Below are 17217 nucleotides of genomic sequence, written 5' to 3' on the forward strand. Positions count from 1 at the left end.
CAAGAAAGCGAACAGATAATTAGGCAACGTAAGTTAGCGGTGGACAAGTGCTATCCAGCTTTGCCACCTCAACAGCAAGAAGAGAAGAAAGATCTTGCGAAAGATCCTTTAATGTAGCACCTATTGAGTTCGCCACCCCCTTATGTGCAGAGTGCTACAGCACCTCCACAAGCTATAGTTGTGCAACCTCCGGTTGTTTTGCCTCCTGTGGTTCTTCAACAGCCAGCTCCTCTTCCGTTGGCTCCTATTCCTTTGGCGCAGCCTTCTCAAGGGCCGCCGACTTTGCTACCTTCTTCGTCTGCTACTCCTACGCCTGTCTTGTTTACTCCCCCTGTTACTGTTCCGACTTTGGTTTCTTCTCATTCTGCTTTGTCTCCTGTTCTTTTGTCAACTTCTCCTTCTGCTCGACAGAGAATGACTGATTTTGTTGCTGGTCTCTTCTCTCCTCTTTTGGGTTCATTGGGTATGTATCCTGTTGTAGAGCGTAAGCAATTGCGTAGCCAATTGCCTGGTCCTGATGAACGGACAGTGTTAGATCACTTAGCGCGTAAATGGGTTACGTATCCTTTGCACTATGATCTCGAGTGTGTTATGGATGTTTTTCGTCAATGGGAAGCACCGAAACAAAGATATGTTTTCGATATGATGTGTTCTTTCCTTCGCGAACAATGGGAAGATGGTGATGTAGGACAAACTCCGTCTGAGTTGTACCGTATACGTTCTGAGTTTGCGAAAGGGACTGTTGTGGGTCTTGGGGTTGAGAAAGCAGTTGCGACGTTGTTGTCGTTTAGGAGTGAGTCTCCTTCTCAGCGACTGTTTGAGCCTGATTCTTTGGTTAGGAGAAAGGCGCGACAATATCCGATGCGAGAGGTTCTTCCAGTTTGAAGACCTGGTGATGCAAATGCTGCTCCAATTATTCCGCCACATTTTCAGCAAGTTTGGGTACATGTTCCATGGAAGCGTGCTGAAGTTTTAGCCCTTAAGTAGACTTTGCCTGATCCACGTAAAAATCCTGCAGGGTACTATAAGGAATTATCTCAAAGTGCGGATTCATGTATTATGAATCTAGCCGATATAGACATGTTCTTTGGGAATGTTGTTCCACAGCCTATATGGGGATTGATTCGTCATACGGATCATGCACAGGAATTAGGTGATACATGGAATAATCTTAGAGCCGCAGATAATAGACAAGTAGGTGGTGCTAAACCAGAGGATGTGATTACTGATCTCCCTGGTAGGATTATGATTATATGAAGACTTTGATGCCTGCTATGCGTGTTAATTGGGACAAGTTGTCTGCGTGTAAGCAGAAGAAAGACGAGACTGTGTCTGACTTTTTCACTAGATTCGAAGAGACGTTTACTGACCATAGTGGTCAGGACATGAGTACAGAAGGTGGTCAACGGTTGTTCGTTGACAAGTTTGTGCATAATTTGCTTCCCGACTTGTGTAATAAGTTGAAGGATTCTGAGAGTGCTAGGGCTGTTTCTACGTCAGCGCAGATTTTGGCTACTGCCCAGTACTATGAGAATAGAAATAAGGATGAGATAGAGAAGGCGGATAGGAAGACTAAGGAATTGAAGACTAAAGTTCTTCTACAGCAAGCTTATCTGCCCCGTAATAATCAGTGCGATTATCAGCAACCTCAGCAATATCAGAGAAACTCACAAAGGTTCGAGTCTTCTCAACAGCGTTTTCCCGTAGGAATAGCTTTGATCAGCAGAATGGTGCGTCTGGTAGGATGGCACAGTACTATGCGGACGATTACTATGTTGAAGGTGAGAATGTGGATGCTAATGATTGCTAGGACAGCCATAGACAAAGAGAGGGAGTTGTTTCAGTTCCAGTAGATCAGAGTGGACCTTATGTTGAAGAGATTGCATCAGGTGTGTCAGAGCCTTTTCTGTTGGATACTGGTGCTGCGAAGAGTTCTATTATGCACTCTAAACTCCCTGGCGCACCTTTGTATGGCTTAACGAATGTTTCAGTAGGTTTTTCTGGCGCCCCGGTTACGAATCCGATTTCTAGTCCGTTGTCTATTCTGTTGGACCTTGTGAATTCGAAGCACCCCTCATTCTAACGACAGGTTGTGGTGAGAACTTGTTGGGATTGGACTTGTTGAAGAGATTGTATGCAACGCTACATTGTTCTCCTTCAGGAGTACATCTTACATTGGGTAAGAGAGTGATCTCTCCGATGTATTTATCTAAAGATCGACTTCCACCTGAATTGTCTTCTCTCCCTGATTCTCTTTGGGCTACTGGTCCTAATGATGTGGGTCTCCTAGAGATTCCGCCATATGTTGTGACGTTGAAAGCGAATGCTAGATTGCCAAGTATTCCGCAATATCGAATTTCCAGTGATGGTGAAAGAGCACTTTTGGAGATCATCTATGATCTGATTGTGAAAGTTGTGATTGAGGAAACGAGAGGTAATGTGTGCAATAGTCTGGTTTTGCCTGTTCTGAAAAGAACGGATTCTTCACAGCCTCCTGTATATAGGTTTGTGATCGATCTCCGCGAGGTGAATAAGATCGTTGTTCCGCAATTTCCTGTTGTGCCGGATATCACCACTTTACTGACTTTGATCCCGGCTACAGCCATGTGGTTTTCGGTGATTGACTTGAAGAATGCTTTCTTCAGCATCCCGATTGCCGTGGAGAGTAGGGATATCTTTGGCTTCTCTTTAGGAGGACAAAGTTTCCGGTTTAAGCACGCTCCTCAAGACTATTGTGAAAATCCATCGATCTATAGTCAGGCTTTGAAAACACAACTTGATTTGCTTGTTTTACCTGATGGTGCTGCTCTTATTCAGTATGTTGACGATCTGTTAGTTGCTGCTGACAATGAAGAGATCTGTAGAGAGGCTACTTTGTCGTTGTTACGTCATTTATCTGATTTCCATCATAAGGTTTCTCTATCAAAGTTGCAATATTGTTGACAAGAAGTTACCTACTTAGGTCACCTCTTATCGAAGGAGGGAAGGAAACTGACCCCAGAAAGAATTCAAGCGATACGACACAGAGAGAAGTACGTGCTTTCCTAGGTAGTACGTCATACTGTAGACAGTGGATCCCTAATTTTTCATTGCTTGCGAAGCCTTTGATAGCTCTTACTGTTAAGGATACTCCAAATCCTATTCCTTGGACTGTCGAATGTCATAAGAGCTTTTCAGAATTGCGCGATGCGTTGTGTTCGGCTCCTGTCTTGGGTACTCCCGACTACAGTAAGCCTTTTACATTATATGTCCACGAGAGAGAGGGATGTGCATTGTCGGTTTTGACTCAGCAATTTGGCGATAAGCAACGTCCATGTGCTTATTTTTCGTCGACTTTGGATCCCGTAGCTAGAGCGTTGCCGAGTTGTTTGAGAGCTACAGCAGCAGCGGCTGTTTCGATTCGACAGTCTGCTGGTTTGGTTATGGACTATACACTAATTGTGATGGTTCCACATGCAGTGGATACCTTGTTGAATCGTACCAAGACACAGCACTTAACTAGTGCTCGGTTATCGGGTTATGAATTGACACTGTTAGCGAGTCACATACATATAAAGAGATGCAACACTTTGAATACAGCTACGTTGTTGCCGATTTCAGTAGAGACAGATGTTATTGAACAGCATGATTGCTTCCTTAGGACAGAGGAAGAAACAAATGGGAGGATAGATCTTAGGGATACTCCTCTTCCAGAGTGTGATGGTACCTTATAGGTTGATGGTTCGTGCTTTAAGCTTCCGAATGGTGATACGACTGCGGCATATGCTGTTACGACTTTGCATACAATTGTTGAAGCTGCACATATCCCACATAATTCAGCGCAAGCAGCAGAGTTGATTGCATTAACGAGAGCGTGTGTGTTGTCGAAAGGAAAGCGAGTGACTGTGTATACCGATAGCCAGTACGCGTTTGGTGTGGCTCATAGTTTTGGACGTTTGTGGAAAGAGCGTGGGTTCCTGACTTCGCATGGAACTAAGATTCAGCATGGTCAATTGGTAAATGAACCTCTTGAATCTCTTACTTTGCCGTTGCAAGTCGCGATTGTGAAATGCAGTGCGCATAAGAAAGTTACGGATGATGTTGGTCGTGGTAATGCGTTTGCAGATGAAGTCGCAAAAGAAACTGCGAGAAATGTGATGAGTCGAATGTATGTTGCGGGTCCGGCGAGATTGGTTCCGGATAGGAGTATGTGTGAAGATACGCTTGAGAGTGTGAAATCCATCCAAGCTGAAGCTACAGAGAAAGAGTTGAATGAATGGAGAGAAAGCAAGGTTAATTGGATTTGAATGGTTGTTGGATTGAGTTGTCAGAGCATCAGAGATGGTTGTTACCCGATGCGTATGTACTTCCAGTGGTTACGATGGCTCATGGATTGGCACATATCAGTGTAAAAGGGATTTGCAAGTTGTTAGCTCCAGTATGGCAGAATGCTGGTATTCCTAAGTGTGTGGAGAATCTGGTTAAGAATTGTATGGTGTGTTTGATGTACAATCCTGGTAAGGGAATTCCAACTCCAGCTGGTTATTTTGCTCCTCCAACGTATCCGTTTGAGGCTTTGCAGCTAGATTTCATCCACATGGAGAGGTGCAACAACCTGAAATACGTCTTAGTGGTTGTTTGCTCTTTTTCTAGATGGGTGGAAGCCTACCCTTTGAAAGATAATACTGCCTTGTCCCCAGCGAAAGTCCTTATTAAGGAATTCTTCCCTAGGTTTGGTTTGCCGAGAATGATCTGGAGTGACAATGGGAGTGAATTTGTAGGTCAAGTGATGAAGAGAGTATGTGATGGATTAGGTATCAAGCAGAAGTTCCACGCTGCAAATCATCCCCAATCAGCTGGTTTAGTCGAGTGCTATAATGGCACTCATAAGTTGAAATTAGCTAAGATTCAAGCGAGCTCTGGTTTACAATGGCCAGATGCTTTGCCATTAACTCTTCTGTCCACTAGAATGACTGTGCATTCACAAATGGGTCTTAGTCCATACGAGGTAGTGTTTGGTCGCCCGGCAAATGTTTGGGGAGTGCCGCGGCCGACAAAGTTTAGTGAGATAGAACATCCTGTGTTGCTTGACTACCTGTATGAATTGACGGCTAAATTGCGTGTTTTGCATCAACAGGTTCATGATTCACTGCCACAAGCTTCTGAAGATCCAGGACACGCCATTGAACCTGGCACCTGGGTGCTGGTGAAGAATTTCCAGCGGACCAAGAACGATCAGCCACGCTGGAACGGCCCGTATTTAGTTCTGTTGTCCACCCGTTCTGCAGTACGAGTGCACGGTACAAAGAACTGGATCCACGGCGTACATTGTAAGAGGGCTCCTTTGCCTCTGCCGTACGACCGGTGGGTCCAGAAAGGACTTCCTGAATCTGAAACTGAGAGCGTGCCTCGTTTTCTGCCTTTCAGCGATGCCCGTTTGATTGGAACGAACACTGAGCAAGAAAGTGACGATCTTCTTCAAGAAACTGTGCCTCCGTTGAATAGTATGAACACTGTTAAACCTGAGTTATTATTCCGTGAACAGACATTGCCTGGCAAAGAGCGTTATAATTTGCGACCGAGAGTCGCTGGACTAATAAAGCACTGAGATTCTTTCTTTTACTGATATTTTTAAGGTTAGCTCTCCTCCGAGGAACTATTTTGATTTTTGTTTTTCGAACCGCCATCCGGGTTCAGCTGTAGGGTCGCGGTGTCAAGTCTTTGGAGTGCAAGCCGAAGACGTTAGGTTGACGGTTCTGGTTGGTCTAAGGGAGTTGCCCTGGACTGACAGACGCGTTCCTTAGCACAGAACACCCTACCGCCGCGAGCAGCAATTAGAGAGGATGGAGTTTTTCGAGATGGAGAGACCTGTTGAAAGAATAAGCTTTAAGAGCAAAATATGTACATTAATGAGCAGAAAACGTTTTTTAATATTGTGTTTGCTTATATTGCTTAGCTTAATGATATTTTTAATTGGATATGTGACATTCTCTTTTCAAGTGACGTTCATGCCCACTATGCAACCTATGCCTCCTCCTACTGTTTCTTCGCATTCTTTTCACCCTCTGCCCGAACATGAAATTGTTAGAAGATTGGAATTTGCTAATAATTCCTTTGGTCAACTCCTGTATCAACACCAGCTAGTAATGAACACGACAAATTGTTGGGTGTGTGGCCTTATGCCCCATACTACCAATAAAGGTATTCCTTACCTGGTTTTGCCTTTTAGCTACAATCTTTCTATTTGGGCATATAGAACGATGTTCATTTATGCTCATGGAGTCTATCCCCAACGTTCCGTGAAAGATAGTCCAAAGACTAGTGCTTTGGTCAAGGGTATAGTCGACATGATTAGGGGAATTAGTTCGTATGAGACTATCCCGAGAGATGAGACACAAGCATACATTGGTTGGAACGTTACTGGATACGGAGTTAGTCTGAATGTTAACCAGCGAGCAAAGAAATCCCCTCCGATTTGGATAGTGCCCCATCAGGGTCATTATTGTCTGCAAGGTAATGGCAAGAATCCGAGAGCTCAGTTAGGGAAGAGCGTTTGCACTGAGACTTCTGTTTTTGCGTCTCAGACTTCCCCAGCGTTCCTAGCAGCTAAGGGTACCTATTTCATCTGTTACGATAAAGCGTACACATGGTTGCCCCCTGACTTTTCAGGCACATGTTTTGTTTCGTTCCTGTTGCCTCCCACATTTACAGCTGCAGCAGATTACCATAAGACGAGAGTTGCTAGAGGTGTCTTCAGTAAGGAAGATACTGCAGGACAAGAATTGGGAGATTTCTTTAAGGGTTTTCTGCCGTTCTGGGGACCTATGGCTAATAGCAGGAACATTCGACAATTGACGAGAGTGGTTGAGTCCACCATAGTCGAAACTGCTGGTGCCCTTAGTAACTTGACTGCTGAGCTTCAGTCGGATCGACTTATGACTCTTCAGAACAGAGTTGCGCTAGATGTCATACTTGCAGATAGAGGTGGGGTGTGTAAATTGATTCAATCGAGCTGCTGCGTTTTCATTCCAGACAACGCTCCGACAGTTTTCCAGGCCATTTCCAGACTACATAAGATCTCCGAGTCTGTACATATAGACGAGGGAGATTGGTCGTTGATGGGATGGTTTTGGGGATTGTTATCCACGTGGGGATGGAAGATTCTTATGGTCATTAGGATGATCTTAGCTATCCTTTTCCTGTTCTGTCTTTGCATACAGTGTGCTCCTGCTATATGTGGCCTTTTTGCTACTTCGTGTGCGAGGAGACCTGTCCAGAGAGAGTTGCTAAGTACTACGATGATGCTACAGCAACATCTTGATGATCTGATGAATATAGACCTGGATTCAGACTGACATGGGTTTGGGTTTGTCGCCTATGTAAGGGCAAAAGGAGGGCCTGTGGTTCTGTGGTTCCTTAGATTCTGAACCTGTTCAATAAAGGTCGTCGGATATAGACGATTTTGGTGTCAGCGGACCGCAAATGACGAGTGCGGTATGTACGAGTGTTTTCGTAATAATCGATCAATGAGAACACTACGTATTCATAAATTTCGTCTGAACCCTCGGGTTCCATTTTGTGTACGGCAGCCATTTTGTGTAGTTGCCCTCACATAGGCCGATGACTGCGGCCGAACGAGTCTTTGGGACACGTACACCTTTAGCTGACTTCTGAGTGACCTGAACGAACTGACTCCCTTGCCCGAGGCTGACCTCGTTGAGCCAGTTCCTTGTTAAGCAGCTGGTCAGATAGAGATCAAAGAGCAGGACATTGCTGAGTTTATGGTACATGCACACACCCTTCTATCTTGCTTGTCATATGCTTCTGTTCCTTCCTTTATGGCTTAATTACTGATATGGGTTGAGTTCTTTATGATGTGTCCGTCCGGCCTGCTCGAGCAGGAATGTTGAATTTTGCTTGGTCACTTCTGGTGGGCTGGACAACAGAAAGTGGGATTGTCGTCATGCGATATGTTTGAAATGTCACCCTCCAATTGGTCAGTTTGTATGTAACCGATGCTAGCCAGGAATGTGATTTTTAGCATAAAAGACGATGCTCCACTCTATGAATTTGTGCAGTCTCTAGCGAACCACCCGTGTTGTGCTTCGTAGACCTCTGTTCCTGGTTGCAGCCAATAAATTTGGTCTTTGACGTCATCAAGAAGTGTCCCGTGTCTCTGTTTGCCAAGGCAGGGGAACTCGAAGACATCGGGCATTTTCCCTGGCGCTGTTGGGTTCTAAAACCTGGTTCTTCATGTCAGGCAGCTACGTGGGAATCACTGCACACATTCACAAGACACTAATGCCTGGACAGCCAAGTCCGCAGAGAGGGCTTATTTGGCTGTTCTGTTCTCCAGGACTTCCTGGTGTGAACTTAGGGTGCAGACCCACCTCCCGGGTTGGTATTGCTGGGGTATCTATTCTAAGGTAAGGAATCTATAACTAACTGTTTCTTTCAGCTGAGCAAGTTACTTACCTTCGGTAATAATATATCTGTAAGAAACATAGGTTAGTTATAGATTCCTTACCGCCCCACCCATCCTCCCCGTTCTGCAAACTGACTTTTAGGGTTAAGGACTTCCTTTCAGGGCCCTAGTTTTGTGCAACAGTGGTCAGTGTCTTGCATGGGTCTGCGCTTCTGGCATGGAAAGTCTTGTACAGAACTGACGTCAGTGCGCGAGGGCTGCCTCTATGTAGCTACCCTGATATCATCCCGGCGACCATGACTCCAACGACGAATGCGGAGCCGACCGACGCCATCTTTCGACGTGCAGGGGTAATGCTGACAAAAAACTTTCCAGATCCAGTCTGATGCCTGGGGGTAATTTGAAGGTATGGAATCCATAACTAACCTATGTTTCTTACAGATATATTGTTACCGAAGGTAAGTAACTTGTTCTTTATGGGGATCTGCTTTCTTACTGTTAAAAATTGGGTCTCTACTTGGCAGTTGTTTGCACCCTGTCCAAGTAGGGACCCACGATCCTAGTCAGGTAAGTGTAGTACACACTAAGTTTACCTGTGCTCATCCTAGAATAGCTCGACACAGAGCAGTCAGGCTAAACTAAAGAGGCAATGTGTAAAGTATTTGTACTCACACACACACACACCCCCACACACACAACCACACACACACACAACCACAACCAAACCCCCAACCACAACCACACACACACTACCAACCACAACCACACACACACACACACACAACCACACACACACAACCACACACACACAACCACACACACAACCACACACACAATCACAACCACACACACAACCACACACACACAACTACACACGCAACCACAACACCACACACAACCGCACAACCATACACAACCACACACACACACAAACGCACACACACAAGCACACACACACACAACCACACACACAACCACACTCACAAGCACACACACACAACCACACTCACACAACCACACACAAACCACACACACACACAACCACACACACACACACAACCACGCACACGACCACACACACAACCACAACCACACAAACACACACAACCACTCACACACACAACCACACACACAACCACACACACACAACCACACACACACAACCACACACAACCACACACACACAACCACACACACAACTACACACACACAACCACACACCTACAACCACACACACAACCACACACACACAACCACACACACAACCACACACAACACCACACACAACACCACACACAACCACACACACACAACCACACACACACACAACCACACACACACAACCACACCTACACAACCACACACACACACAACCACACACAAAACCACACACAACCACACATACACACAACCACAACCATGCACACAACCACAACAATGCACACAACCACACACAACCACAACCAAACACACAACCACACACAACCACACACACAAACACACACAACGGCACACACAACCACAACCACACACACAACCACATACACACACAACCACGCACACAACCACACACCTAACCACACACACACACACACAACCAAACACACAACCACACAGCCACACACACACAACCACACACACACAACCAGACACACACAACCACATACACACACAACCACACACAACCACACACAACCACACACACACAACCACAACCACACACACAACTACATACACACACAACCACACACACACAACCACACACACACACACAACCACACACACACACACAACCACACACACACAACCACACACACAACCAACCACACACACAACCGAACACACAACCACACACACAAACACACATGCAACCAGAACACCATACACAACCACATACAACCACACACACAACCACACACACAACCACACACACACAACCACAACCACACAACCACAACCAAACACACAACCATACACAGAACCACACACAACCACACTCACACAAACACACAAACACACACACAACCACAACCACATACACACACAACCACAACCACGCACACAAACACACACACAACCACAAACACACACAACCACAACCAAATACACAACCACACACACAACCACATACACACACAACCACACACACCCAACCACACACACACACAACCACATACACACACAACCACACACACACAACCACAACCACACACACAACCACATACACACACAACCACACACACACCACCACACACAACCACACACACACACAACCACACACACAACCACAACCACACACATAACCACAAACACACAACCACACACACAACCAACCACACACCACCGAACACACAACCACACACACAACCACACATGCAACCAGAACACCACACACAACCGCACAACCATACACAACCACACACAACCACACACACAACCACACACACACACAACCACACACAACCACACACACACAACCACACATACACACAACCACAACCACGCACACAACCACACACACAACCACACACAACCACAACCAAACACACAACCACACACACAACCACACTTCTACACATACAACCACACACAACCACAAAACCACATACCACATACACAACCACACACACACACACAAACACACACACAACCACACACACACAACCACACAACCAAACACACACAACCACACACACACACAACCACACACACAACCACACACAACACCACACACAACCACACACACACACAACCACACACACAACCACAAACACAACCACACACACAACTACAACCACAACCACACACACAACCACACTTCTATGCACACACACCCACAACGACACTGACACACACACAAAACCACACACACAACCACAACCACACACAACCACACACACACACACACAACCACACACACACACAATCACACATATACACAACCACACACACAACCACACACACAAAACCAACCACAACCACACACACAACCATAACCACAACCACACACACAACTACACACACATAACCACACACACACACACCCAAACACACACACCGAAACACACACAACCACAGAGACACACAACTACACACACACAACCACACACACACACAACCACACACACAACACACAACCACACACACAACCACACACAAAACCACACACACAACCACACACACACACACCCCCAGCCACTCACTGCCTATCAGCCTCCTCTCAGCCAGGTAGCACGATCAGTTTCACTTTCACGCGATCACAATTAGTTTCACTTTCACAGCCGCGTTCGCTGTGAAAGTGTTCGCGTTTCTAGTTTTATTCATTCACTTTTGTTTCCTAGTGCTTGACAATCCAATCTCTACAATATTTAAGCAGCCTGCACGTCTCCTGTCAACCATACCACTCCATGCATTTTCTCTGATCCACATGGCACTGGTGCGTCTAGCCTGGCACACACCGGGTGATGATCTCCGCACCTCCTTCTAGACCCCAGCTCACTACTGTTTGCAGTCTGTCACTCACCCCTCACCTCCCTTGCACTCACCCTTCACCCCTTAGGCATGGCAGTCACTCCTCGCACCTGGCACTCACCCTTCTCCCTCTCTGGCACCCAGCATTGACTCTCTGTGACACTCAACTGTCGCCTCCCCGACACCCACCCTCGACCCTCCTGGTGCTCATAATTCCCCTCCCTGGCACATATCCTTCACCTCCCTGACACTCATCCATATCCCTCCTGGCATTCACTACTCGCCCCCTTGGCACTCACTCTTCACCTCCATGGCAGTAGCCTTTCCTCCCCCTAGCCTAGCAACTACCCTTCACCCCTTGCACTCACCCTTCCCCTCCCTGGCACTCACCTTTGACTCTCCTGACTCTTACATCTCACCTCCATGACACTCAACCTTCATCTCACTGGCACTCACCCTTCATCCCCCTGACCTGGCACTCAACCTTCACCTCCGTGGCACTAGCCTTTCACCCCTCTGGCCTGGCAGCTACCCCTCACCCCTGGCACTCATACTTCCCCTTCTCGGCACTCACCCTTCCCCTCCCTGGCACTCACCCTTGACCCTCCTGACTCTTACTTCTCATCTCCCTGGCACTCACTCTTCGCCTCCCTGGCACTCACCCTTCACCCCCATGGCCTGACAGTCACCCTTGTCCCTCCTGGCATTCACTCCTCAACTCCTTACCACTCCCCCTTGACCCTCCTGGCACTAGCCCGGTTTCCCCCAAGAACAAAAAATAACAAGCATTGGCATAGCCAATAGATCTCACCTTTGTGACCGTATACGTGTTTAGCCGTGCAACAGTTGATGTTGTTGCACCAAGGATATTGTGCTGCATAATTAAATACTTAGAAGGTCCCAAAAGCGAGACCTACTGGCTATGCCAATGCTTGTATAATATGTTACACCTTAAAGCAGGGGTCTTCAAACTGTGGGGCGCGACCCCCAGGGGGGCCGTGGAGCGATGCAAAGGGGGTCGCGCCTTCACAGTCATACTTCTGTCCAGGCCCAAAGGCTTCAGCCCCCCTCCTCCTTCGTCGTGTCTCTCAGCCCGGCTGCTGCTGCAGTGCAACTCGATCTGCTGTGGGCTTGGCTGGGCAGTGTCTGGAGTCATCTCTGGCAGGCCCGAATTTTTCACAGGTCTTTAAAGACCATTTGCATATTTACATGCCATTGTAAACTGGTTACAGAGGCTTAGTTTTTTTCCTGGTTTGAGTACCCCCTGGGCCCTCACTGTGCCAGTTCCTTACATTTGTATTTTACAATTACTGCTGTAGTGTGAGAATGCATTTAATGAAAAGGAATATAAAGTAGGGTTGCCAAAAGAAAAATGCCTGCCTGTTGTGTTTAAAGAGCCTGCAAAGACCTCCTCTTGAAACTAAATAGACTTTTAAATACAAAAGTATGTATGCATTAGTTATGTGAATTTTCTGTCTTTTTTCTCTTTGTCAGTTATGGATCATTGAGGCAGCCCTAGAACACAATTAAAAGCGCTTTCTATTTATATTTGCTGTTCGAAGTATGCACATAAGTGCTGAAAATACAACTTTAGGTGACTGCTTCTTTTTGTACCGACTTGGCCATCAAAATAATCTGCTGCCAACCCTAACCATAGGACTGTAAGTGTGTTGCAGGATCAGCACATTATTTATTTCCTCCACCCTCGATCCCCGATTAATGCCGCAGTAGTTTAACTTAGATCTTAACCCCTTCGCCGCGGGGCTAATTCCCCCGCGGTGCGGGGGGAGGGGGGCCACGCACAGAGCCGCGGTGCTTGTGACAAGCTTGGCTCTTCACGCTGCACGGTGGCGCAGTGCTCATGACGAGCTGAGCTCGTCATGACCACGCCCGGTTAATGGAAAGCCCAGCACAGCAGGGGAATTATCCCCGCGTGGGCTTTCCGCAGCTGTTATGACAAGCTCAGCTCGTCATGAGCACGGCGCCACTGTGCCTCATGGCGAGCTGAGCTCGTCATGAGCACTGATGTGGTTAAACCCTACCCCGCCGTCAATAACATGTTACTTCAAGTGTCTAGGAATGCACCCTACCTTCAGACAACTCACTCCTCAATATCGCCCTGCACTCACACTGATCACCATGCACTCACACCATTCACCCTGCACTCCCAGTGATCACAATGCACTCACACTGATCACCATGCACTCACACCATTCACCCGCTCACCCTGCACTCACAGTGATCACACTGCACTCACAATGCACTTGCGCTGTTCACCCTATACCTCACCCTGCAGTCACATGAGTACACTACTCATCCTGCACTCATGTGACACTTCACTCACCTGACCCCCTCACTGCTCAATATGCAACTCACTCAAACAAGCCCATCAGTAATCATACATTCATTCATCCCATTCTGAACTTGCATCCGCACCCAAATTCATATGCCACCTCACTCACCCTGCAGTCACTCCTCGTAACCTACTCTCGCACTTTTGCATCGCTCACCGTGCATTCACATGGGCACTCGTCACCCACACAGTGTGCAGAGGGTTAATGTGCCTGCTACAAAGAACGTGCACCATGCAGGTCACAGAAATGAGAGTGAGTAAACTATGAGTAGCGCTATAGGAAAATTAAATGTTTGTCAGAAAGGTGCTATAGAGAGATGAGGTGCATTGTTGGTGAGTGGCAGCGAAGGAATTCATGGAGAAGGAGGAAACGTGGGGTGGGGCACCAAAAAAGACTGTTGCACCGTGTGCAACCAGTGTTAGGACCAGCCCTGGCTGGAAGTATTAGTCCCCTCCGAATTTCTGGACTAGTGACTTCCCTGCTTCTGGCTATTATTATTATTTACATTTGTTGTGCGCTACTGTTACCAAAAGATGTCCTGGGGCTAATAATCATCTGCTGCATGTAGGCAAATGAGAAACACACAGAAGGAGAAAGTGAACCAGCCAAATTGGGTAACCTACAGAGCATAGAGAAAGGTTTTTATATCTTCCTAAAGGATAATAGATTCTTGGTGGAGCGAAGCAAAGGAGGGTGCAAGTTCCATAACTGCGCGGCCTGCACCAAAACAGCGAGACAGACAACTCATGCCTTCTTGAATTAGGAACAAAAAGCAGAGTGGCACAGGCAGAGAGGAGCATACGGGTCCGACCTGTGTGCTTGGTGAGGAGAGTTGAGAGGATGAGAGAGGACAGCAAGGGAGTGAGAGAATTCGATTGCAGAGAACAGGGATGAGGAGAAATGTGATTTGCCAAAGAGAAGTGTGGACACGCAAGAAGTGAGTGTGAGTCAAAGGTGAGGGCTTCTGTTAGAACAAAGGGGAGATGTGAAAATTGAATGGGGGACTCGAGAGGTCTAAGATACAAATAGACAAAAATTTCAATGGAGAGACGAGGTGAACGAGAAGTGCTGAGGGGCACGGGAGGTGACGGGACAAGAGAGGCCATGAGATAAATGTGAGAGACTGTTCGAGATGAGGGCAGTGAAAAGACAAAATGGCAAGAGATGATTAAAGGTGAAGTGAGAGGTTGAATGAGGAGAGTTCAGATGTTGTAAAAAGGGGTGAAAGAAAATGGCCTGCAAAGTGAGAGAGGGATGGAAGGGAGGGGGTGAGAGGAAAGCTGCATAGGTAAACTGCTTTACTCTGCACAAAACCGCCAGGTTTTAAAGGGACCCCTGCTTCTCCTGGCCAGGGCCAGGTGAGCTTCTAATCTGGCAGCACATATTCCTGCAGAGTGGAAGGCCCTTCTCAAAGATTGGCTAGAAATATTTCTGATGTTAACTGCTTTATTTTGGTTATAAACGAGTACTGATGGAGTGAAATCTTTCCTCAGTGTTACTGTGTGTAAAAAACGTCAAAATAATGAAGCAATGCTATCCCAAAATACGCTGCATCACATAACATCACTTACATTTTCTTCCCACACAATTTAGTCAAGCCTGTCGCGTAATTTGGGCATCACCTGCTTCATAATTCTAGTAGCCCTGCCTACAGGTTTAGAAATTTTTGTCAGGAGGGGGTCCTTACGCCTCAAAATGTTGACAGGGGGGTTCTTGGCATCCAAAAGTTTGAAGACCTCTGCCTTAAAGGGTCTGATGGCAACACTAAATTATTGATTAATTTTTATAATAACTCATTTGGAAGTGAAATGTTTAAAGTTGTTGCAATAGTGGAGGAATATATGAATAAGATAATAGGGCTAAGCATGAAGGAACCAATGGTGCTTTGGATAGGAGTCTTTAACTTATATCAATTGGCGTTAACCCCAATTTGTGGCTTTGTAGAAGATGGGGAATCAAATATGCATTTTTCCCATGACGCTTATGTAATGTAATGTAATGTAACCAGATTTATAAAGCGCATGGTTACCCGGAGGCATCCCAGCGCTAACATGGGAAATGCATTTTTCTAAAAGATTTGGAGATCATGAACCCACGATCTGAATCAACAGGTCTTCCACTAAATACCTTTTGCTCCTCTACATGTTGTTCCTCAATTAATTTTATAATAGCCTCAGCTAGACTGGGTGAAAAGCTCAACAAAAGGAAAGTTGGATTCCTGGTCTTCAGTGATCATGCAGCTATAACCTGGCATGTGAACTGGCCGGGTATTTTTGGCTCCACTTTTTTACATCTGAAACCCTATATAGCGAAAAAGAATGGAATAACATTGAAGTGGGGGAATATTGATAAGACTGCTGTTATTCCTCATGTAGTTTCAAACTCAATGAAAGAAATAGAAATATGTCTTGACTCAAATCAGGACCCAGGGTCCATCACTAAGGCTTTTGAAACTAATTCGCCAGAACTAAAAAGGAATCTCCCTAAAAATGGAAATGCAAACCTAAGGGACCGAAGTGGTTCGATCGTGATTGCACTAAAGCACTTTTTAACCTACATTGATTACTTAAGACCGTACCTAAGAATCCCCAACTTGTAAAATAGGCCCGCTTAACTTATACGGTGGCGAGGAAGAACAGGTTAAAGACATTGAAAGAGGAAACTTGGGATAAATTATTGGTTGCATCCATCACAAATAATGAAAGGGATTTTTGGTTAACGATTAACGCCCCATTTTTAAAATCAAACTCTGAGCCGAATTTGGATACGCATGTGGACGAGGACTCTTGGGTGGCGCACTTTAGTAATATTTTTTATGCCCCACCTGTAAACACTGAGCTAATGGCTGTAGAACTGGTCCCATCCTCTAGCACTATTCTTACTAATGATATAGGGAAAGTATGCTTGGCAATGGAGCAATGTACAAGTAATAATGCACAGGGTTTTGATGGCGCTCCAGTAGACTTTTTTACAGATTGCCCTGACTTA

General features: G+C 46.2%; 1 protein-coding gene across 1 annotated transcript in view; it reads left to right on the forward strand.

Annotated features, from left to right (window-relative positions):
- The window catches only part of LOC147698460 (serine/threonine-protein kinase Nek5-like), a 1208702-nt gene that overhangs the window by 523200 nt on the left and 668285 nt on the right, over positions 1 to 17217 (forward strand). The gene's annotated exons all lie outside the window — the stretch shown is intronic.

This window comes from Lissotriton vulgaris, chromosome 8 (genome assembly GCF_964263255.1).
Source record: "Lissotriton vulgaris chromosome 8, aLisVul1.2, whole genome shotgun sequence".
NCBI lineage: Eukaryota > Metazoa > Chordata > Amphibia > Caudata > Salamandridae > Lissotriton > Lissotriton vulgaris.